The sequence below is a fragment of the Piliocolobus tephrosceles genome, chromosome 5 (genome assembly GCF_002776525.5).
Source record: "Piliocolobus tephrosceles isolate RC106 chromosome 5, ASM277652v3, whole genome shotgun sequence".
Classification (NCBI taxonomy): domain Eukaryota; kingdom Metazoa; phylum Chordata; class Mammalia; order Primates; family Cercopithecidae; genus Piliocolobus; species Piliocolobus tephrosceles.
Genome location: NC_045438.1, coordinates 937,644 through 946,717, shown reverse-complemented (window position 1 = coordinate 946,717; position 9,074 = coordinate 937,644). Strand labels below are relative to the sequence as shown.

Here is a 9,074-nt window from a genome sequence, read left to right as displayed (position 1 = left end):
AGGAGTTAGAGACCAGTCTGGGCAATATAGTAAAACCTTGTCTCTACAAAAAATACAAAAATTAGCCAGGCATACTGGTGTTTACCTGTGATCCCGGCTACTTGGGAGCCTGAAGTGAAAGAATTGCTTGAGCCTGGGATGTCAAGTTTGCAGTGAGCTGTAATCATGCCACTGCACTCCAGCCTGGGTAACACAGCAAGACCCTATCTCCAAAAAAAAAAAAAAAAAAAAAAGTGAAGCGTATATATGAATTACTTGGATAACATGTAACATTTTTTATAAAAAACTATGTAAACTAAGTAATCTTTATCTCCTCTCACAGCTTCTATATTATCTATTTGTGTGTGTGTGTATGTGGTTTACCATTCTTGGAGGTACTGCAATACCAGGTAGATGTATGGAATGGATTGTGCAAGCTTCTATTCCATCTCCCTGCTCAAAAATACATTTAATATATTGTCCTTGAATAGAGGACGTATCAGATTTTAACCTGTTAAGAACAGATACCACATTTGATCTTAGCTAAAAGGCCAAGAAGAGATTATTTATATTGTGAAATCTCTCAACTAAAAATTTCTAGTTCAAATCTTTCTCCTGATCTCCAGTCATATAAACCTAATAGAATGATTTATACATCCAGTTTGCTGGCTCACAAGAAATCTCAACTTCAACTTATCCAAACCTGCATTTATTATCTTCCCAATCCCCACTAGATTATCTGCTCCTTACCGCATGTCTTTTCTATTTAGTATCTGACTTGCTTAAGTCAGCAAAATGGAATATCTTTCTTTACTACTTCTACTTATCTCCAGCCTCCATCATGTTGACTTGAGGGTATATGTGCAAGTGCTTGTCAAGGTGGTTATCTAACCTGATCACTCAGGTCATGTCCCTTCACTCAATTTGGTAGCTGAAACCAAATGTCTTCAAACAAGTTCTCTGTGACCTGATACTGCCTTCAGAGTGGAGCAACTTGATTAAATGGAGATGAGTCTTTAAAAACAACAAAACTTCTCTTACCCTTTTAGAACAACTCAGTTATTCAAAGGAATGAGTTTGGAATTGATCTTGTTGAAATAAGCCAGATATTACCTCTTCACATCTAAGTTGGAGTTCAGAGAAAGTAATAGACCTGCATGCTTCACATTTCTTCCTAAGCCTCTGAGCACTGTTGCAGAAATTTAAAACAATTCTTAAATCTCTTAAGCCTGTGGAAGAGGCAGTGCCACTGCCTTAGTTCCTGTTACTTCCTCAATTCCAGATGCCTTTGATGTCTCTCTACCTTTTCACTTTTCACTTCAATCTGTAAGTTCCAGTTTAGGTGTCTGTTTTCTTCTGCTAGTTTGTGATCTTCTTTGGTTAGGAACTGTAATTATCCATCTTTGTATTTCTAGTTAGTAACTTGTTTCAGTACCCGGAGCTCATAAGGGAGTAAATAACTGCACAATTGAATGACCCCCGCTAATATTCAACCACCATGCACTCCACCTCCTCCCTGCCTTTTGGAAGACTGCCTGTGTATCTCATCTCTAGGTCCCAAGTACATTTAGTCTAAATTATCTGGATGCTTGCTAAAAGTAGGATTGCCTATTACACAGATTCTACTATCTCTCAGCTCAGTTTTGCTAACATGTACATTTTGGACTTCCAGACTCTCAAACTGAGTGCCCGTGACCTGTGGAACTATGTGTGTGATAACATAGGACACGTATCTTCTTCTTTTTTTTTTTTTTTTTATTATACTTTAAGTTCTAGGGTACATGAGCATAACGTGCAGGTTTGTTACATATGTATACATGTGCCATGTTGGTGTGCTGCACCCATCAACTCGTCAGCACCCATCAATTCATCATTTATATCAGGTATAACTCCCCAATGCAATCCCTCCCCCTCCCCCCCACATATCTTCTTGTAATGTCGGTTTGGGCCACTTTTTAGTTCTTTGAGACAAAGTATTTATATTAAAATAGGAAAATATGCAGCTAAAGCAAAATTTGGGGTAATTTTAAAAGCAAAGTGTAAGATTTCAACTCATGAAACTTCAGAAATATTTTACGGTGGGATGGGACAGTTTCTGCTAAATCCTCATATCCCTCAGGATATACTTTTCCCTCTTCTGTTTTGGGATACTGAACTTCAGATGTTAAGTCTGAAAGCACTGTAGGTAGGTGGCGCGCGCGCACGCTCGTGTGTGTGTGTGTGTGTGTGTGTGTGTGTGTGTGTGTGTAGAAGGAAGGTTTTCCATGAAGATTCTATAGAAAGGATTTTTGAGTTTTGGCCTAAAAAAGTAACATTAAGGAAACCATAAAACCTCTTCAGAGTTTAGCACACCAGGGATAGCACTAAATGGCTTTCTAGTATCAAGATATAACCGTTTTAATAAAGGAAGATGAAATATCTTAAATCATCCTTCTCAGCAGCCATTGCCAAATGCCTTACTGCCCTACTTATTAGTTGCTTTTAGTGGGAATATGGGAGTAATGTGTCCCACATGAAGCTAGAAATCTCTCTTGGTATGTTTAGATTTAAGACAATAGGATTTGAATGTTATCGTATTAATATATAAGTAAAACCAACAGAGCATCACGAAATTAGCATTAGTAATTTTGTTTAAGGAATGTCTCTGAGGATTTAAAAATCCCTTTAGAGAAATCATAAGGCATGCTTCTGTGTTTTTCTGTCATGCGTAACCACAACAGACATTGCATGTGTTCCATAATTTTTACCAAAAGAAACAGATGGAGACCTGCATTTTGAGGGTTTTGTTTTTTAATGAGTCCCTACTACTCAAATGAGTTAGATTCACATATATTTAAAAATAATCATTTTTCTTCCATATAAGACTAACTAAGCATGAATTTAGCTGCCTTTTCAATTTTTGCACAGAAGTATTTTAGGTTCATTCAGGTTTTTTTTTTTTTTTTCTAAAGGAAGAAGTCTGTGAGGATTCAGTAGAATCCAGAGAACACTGACTAGTTAAATACTGAAAACCTCCTCCTTCAACCTGGTTCTTGGTTTTCGGTATCCGTTACATAAGGAGGCCATGCACTATCTCAAGTCTTTCTATCTTCAATAAGCTGTGATAGTATTGTAATAAACAAGGCTCTAGATGGAGGATTTCCAAATACAGGTCGGATGAACAGGTGATACCTCTTGTGTTTAGATTTGCTCAGTAAAGTTTACATCGTATGTGTGTGTGAGAGTATGTATGTGTGAGTGTGTGTGTGTATAACATATATTTATTTATTTTCATCTTTATTATTATGTTTTAAATAAAGACAAGGTCTTACTCTGTTGTCCAGGCTGGTCTTAAACATCTGAGTCCAAGTGATCCTCCCACCTCAGCCTCCTACAGTGTGGAGAGTACAGGGGTAAGCCACCATTCCTGGCCTATTTATTTATTTAGAGACAGGATCTTGCTCTGTGGCCCAGATTCTACCTCACTGCAGCCTCCACCTCCTGGGCTCAAGCGATCCTCCCACCTCAGCCTCCCGAATAACTGAGACTATAGACAATGCACAATCACACCCAGGCAATTTTGAAATCATTATTATTATTTGCAGATTGGGGTGGGTCTCATTATATTGCCCAGGCTGGTCTCAAACTCCTGGACTCGAGAAATCCTACTGCCATGGCTCCCAAAGTGCTGGGATTACAGACATGAGCCACCATGCCTGGCCATCGTATATTTATATAAATTTATCCAGTGAAAATATATTGACATAAGAAGGTTCAGGCCAAGTTCTATAGTTTTTGATAGGTTCTCTTTCTAAAGACATTGTTTAAAGAGTGGAAAAGGTAGGAGATAAAATGTGAAACAAATATTGTTCTTAGATCTTAAATATCTTCACCGAAACACAGCAAAAATGTTAGGAAAAATCTTGTTGCTCATTGTTGGCTAACACAAGTTAGTGATTTACTTGAAATAAGTCTTGTGTTCTTATTTTGTTGCATCTAGACAGCCAAATTATTTACTGTAATTCAAAGAATGTACCTACAGCCAGTGTTGATGAAATAGTAAAACAGGAAAACAAATGTAGTAAATTTCCAAATTATCGTTCTTAAACTCACTGAAAAAGAGGCTAAGGATAATTTTTATTAAATGTACATGCACTTCTTTGCAAATATGTCAAGACTATTTAAAAACACACACAAGGTGGGGTGCGGTGGCTCATGCCTATAATCCCAGCACTTTGGAAGGCTGAGGTGGGTGGAAGGATCACTTGAGGCCAGGGGTTTGAGACTGGATAACATAGCAAGACCCAGTCTCTACAAAAAGTTTAAAAAATTAGTCAGGCATGGTGGTGTACATGTGTAGTCCCAGTTATTTGAGAGGCTGAGGTGAGAGGACTATTTGAACCTCTAGGAGTTGAAGTTACAGTGAGCTATGATAGCGCCACTGTACTCTAGCCTGTGTGACAGAACAAGACCCTGTCTCAAAAATACATTAAATAGATAAATAAGTAAATAAATAACACACACACACACACACACACAAATGATTATGGGCTACAATCTGAAAGCCTTGGTAGAGTTTATTTATACATAATTTAAAAATAAATATATGCACAGAAAATATTTCTATGATTAAATAATGACATTAAAACAGCAATACTTCAACACTGGCAATAGGTTCAGATGAGTTTTGTGGATCAAACAAATATTCTTGGTAAGAAACATCAGTAAATTATAAATAGCAAGATGAAAATAGAAAACCATTAGCTCAGCAGGAGCTGTGTATGTGGGAGAGAAGAGCAAATTTGAAGTTGTATACAAATTACAGATGACATTGAAAATCTAGTTTATTTAAGAAGAAAACTGAATACTAAAAAAATGGTATTTGAAACATTTTAATGGTTTACATGTGGACTTTTTTCTACAGTGATACAGTAGGTATATTATCTGTTGCTTAGAACAATGCAATAAGAATGACCTGTGATGATAATGAACTGCTCTGAAAAATCAGCCTGTTAAATTAACTTTTATGTTGACAAATCTTTCTTAGAAGTCAGTCTCTTTGCATACTTATCTAGGCAAGGTTTCCTGTAACGCCCTCCCCACCCTTTCCTATAGGTCATTGTTCTTAGAGGGAGTCACTAAAGGAAGTTCATCCTTTCTTAACCTTATACTTCAGCTATGCAGAGAAAAGATAAGGACTTTTTGTTTTTTTCCTTTTGTATGTTTGTAAGATTCCCTGAGACCACAGTGGAGAACTGGGTTGAGGTCCGTGATGATGAAGGCAAAAGCAACTATTAAAATAATGGTAGTCGTCCAGGTGCGGTGGCTCACGCCTGTAATCCCATCACTTTGGGAGGCTGAGGCAGGCGGATCACCTAAGGTGGGGAGTTCAAGTCCAGCTTGACCAACATGGAGAAACCCCGTCTCTACTGAAAATACAAATTTAGCTGGGCGTGGTGGTGCATGCCTGTAATCCTAGCTACTTGGGAAGCTGAGGCAAGAGAATCACTTGAACCCAGGAGGTGGAGGTTGTGGTGAGCCGAGTTCGCGCCATTGCACTCCAGCTTGGGCAACAAGAAATTCCGTCTCAAAACAAAACAAAACAAAACAAACAAACAAACAAAACAAAAAAACACAAAAAACTCCAACTCAAAAAATAAAACAACAACAATAATAATAATAGTCATGGTAATTGTAGTAAGCAACAATCTTTCCCAAATCTCAGAGTATCTCCATAAATTACCACATTTCATTGATCCCATAGTAAACTTTTTAGTAGTGTTGAAAATTATTTATATGAAATGGTTCATTAAATTTTTCTCTTCATTTACTTGTTGAGTCCCAAAGACCAAGAATTTGTGCTCCTACTGAAGATGTCTGTCCTCCTCCCCAAAGGAGCAGCTTGGGGACTAATAGAGATAGACACCAGTCTAGAGACACGTGCAAGATTAATGATCATAATTTTATAGTTTTGTTTGTTTGTTTTGAGACTGAGTCTCACCCTATCACCCAAGCTGGAGTGCAGTGGCACGCTCCCAGCTCACTGAAACCTCTGCCTCCCAGGTTCAAACGATTCTTGTGCCTCAGCCTCCTAAGTAGCTGAGATTACAGGCATGTGCCACCACACCCAGATAATTTTTGTATTTTTAGTGGAGACCAGGTTTCAACATATTGGCCAGGCTGGTCTGAACTCCTGACCTCAGGATCCACCCTCCTTGGCCTCCCAAAGTGCTGGGATTACAGGTGTGAGCCACTGCACCCCACCCAATTTTACAGTTCTTGAAAAAAGGACTGACATACACTTATTATGGCTCTAAGGAACAGGTAGACAGCTAAACATATTTACTTGTTTCATTTTTAAAATACTACTAAAATATCAGCATACCACCAAGAAATTATAAAATTGTCAAACCTATGCAAAGTAGAGGATAACATAAGCAATCTCATGTATTCATCTCCTAGCTTTAACCATTCTCTCAGTAAATATTTCAATATACATCTCAAATATAAAGACTGATTAAAAATAACCACTTTCACACTGAAAATTTTGAAAATAATCCAAATGAAAACATTTAAAGTGTTTTCACTTTGATATTTCATTTGATGTGGAGAAAGTGTGGTATGATCCGGAGAAAAAACATGAACCTGAAATAACCCAGTCCTCTCAGTTCTTTCTAGAGGCTTAGTCCAATTCCACAGAAAAATAAACCAGGTCACTCCAGTAAAATAGTTGGTTTCTTCTGAGCTTTTTGGTCTTCTTTAGGGTCATGGATATATGAATGCAGATGCTGCAGAGTTGAAAGATAGAGTTTGTGTATAACTTGGCTTTCCTGAGATCAGCATATTGACCATTGACACTCGTTTGGAAACATTAATGGAGCATACAGCACTGGGAAATAAAACTGAGGAGATTGTAGTGAATGGTCAAAGAAGTCACTTTTGCCAGCAAACTCTAACAAAGTTTTTTTTTTTTTTTTTTAAGGCAGGGTCTCACTCTCTCGCCTAGGCCGGAGTGTAGTGGCCTGAACACAGCTCACCGCAACCTCTACCTCCTGGGCTTAAGCAATCCTCCCACCTTGGCCTCCTGTGTAGCTGGGACCACAGGCGGGTGTCACCATGCCCGGTTATTATTATCTTTTTAATTTTTTTGTAGAGACGGGGTCTCACTATGTTGCCGAGGCTGGTCTCAAATTCCTGGACTCAAGTGATCCTCCTGCCTCAACCTCCCAAAGTTCTGGGGTTATAGGCATGAACCACCACACCAACGTAGAAAGAATATCTTTAAAGTTGCAGAGTGCAGGCGGGGATGTTACATAACACCAATGAAAGATACTATTAGCTGACACCAGTGTCACTCACTTTGGGGTATAATAAGAATTTTAATGATGACGATAATGATGATGATTTTTGAAACAAGGTCTTTTTCTGTTGCCCAGACTGGAGTGCAGTGGCTTGAACAGAGGCTCACTGCAGCCTCCACCTGGGGGGCTCAAGTAATCCTTCCATGTTAGCCAATTCAGTAGCTAGGACTACTGGTGTACACCATGATGCCCGGCTATTTTTTTTTTTTTAATTTTTTGTACAGTCAGGGTCTCACTATTTTGCCCAAGCTAGTCTCAAACTCATGGACTCAAGTGGTTCTTTCACCCTGATTTCCCAAAGTGCTAGGATTATAGGTATGGGCACTTTGCTTGAACTAGGCATGAGCCACCACATCAGGCTAGAAAGAAACTTCCTAAAGTTTTTGAAGTTGCAGAATGCTGGCAGAGATGTTACATAATACCATTGGGAAGATAACCATTTTCCAACATGGTTAATTTTTTTTTTTTTTTTTTGAGACGAGGTCTCTTTCTGTTGCCCAGACTAGAGTCCAGTGGTGTATTCACGGCTCACTGCAGCCTCAACCTCCCAGATACAAGCTATCCTCCCACCTCAGTCTCGCAAGTAGCTGGGACCACAGGCATGCGCCACCACACCCAGCTACTTTTTAAAAATTTTTGCAGATATAGTCTCCTTATATTGCCCAGTCTTATCTCAAATTCCTGGGTTCAAGCGATCTTCCTGCCTTGGCCTCCCAAAGTGCTAATACTACACGTGTTGAGTCACTGTACCTGGCCTTAATTTTTTTCCTTTGCCTGCTCTGTCAAGCAAAAATGTATTTTTCACCGTACCTTCCTTTGTGTGAGAATGTAGAATTAGTTTGGTTTAGAACTGTGTTTTTTGTTTGTTTTGTTTTGTCGTTTTTTATTTTCTTTTTTAAGAGATAAGGTCTTACTATGTTGCCCAGGCTGAACTCAAACTCCTGGGCTCAAACAGTCTTCCCATTTCGGCCTCTGGATAGCTGGGAGTAGCTGGCGCTTAGCACTGCACTCAGCCTAATGGTTAACTTCATATGTCAACTGGGCTAGGTTACGATACCTAGATGTTCGATCAAACATGAGTCCACATGCTGCTGTGAAGGGATTTCTTGGATATGATTAACATTTAAATCAGTAGACTTGGAGTGAAGTGGATTATCCCCTATCATGTGGGTGGGCCTCATTCAATCAGTTGAAGCACAAGTTTGAGGTCCTCTGAGAAAGAAAGGATTCTGCCTCCAGACAGGCTTCAGGTTTGAGACTATAACATCAACTCTTCCCTGGGTTTCCAGCCTGCTGGCCTGCCCTGCAGATTTCAGATTTGCTATCCTTCCCAATTGCGTGAGCCAATTCCTTAAAATCAATCCATCTTGCTCTCTCACTTTCTCTCCGTCTCATATATATACACACATCCTATTGGTCTTATTTCTCTGGAGAACCCTGACTAATACATAATGAACTCTTTTGTGATGTAGAAAAACAATGCAGTCTAAACAATGATACATATTTTGACCAGGCTCTCAGCAAATCTGGAATCAAAAGATATTAGTATTGTAAAAATACTAATATCTTTTGATTAGTATTAGGTAATTTGGTCAAAATTTTTAACTATACATTGTTAAAAATTGTAATAATAAGAGCCAAATGATTCACATGTATTATATATAATCTTCATAACAACCCAGGATAATATTATACAATTTTATATATGAGAATATGAGGTTCAGAGAAGTAAGTAACTTTTCCAAGATGCTTGTT

The 9,074-nt window shown here is 38.5% G+C and overlaps 1 non-coding gene across 1 annotated transcript; it reads right to left on the bottom strand.

Annotated features, from left to right (window-relative positions):
• Positions 1–352: 352 nt before the first annotated feature.
• On the bottom strand, positions 353–542 carry LOC111530096. The gene has a single exon (XR_002727709.1). It is a non-coding gene; the product is annotated as a U2 spliceosomal RNA (small nuclear RNA).
• Between the last annotated feature and the right edge of the window lie 8,532 nt (positions 543–9,074).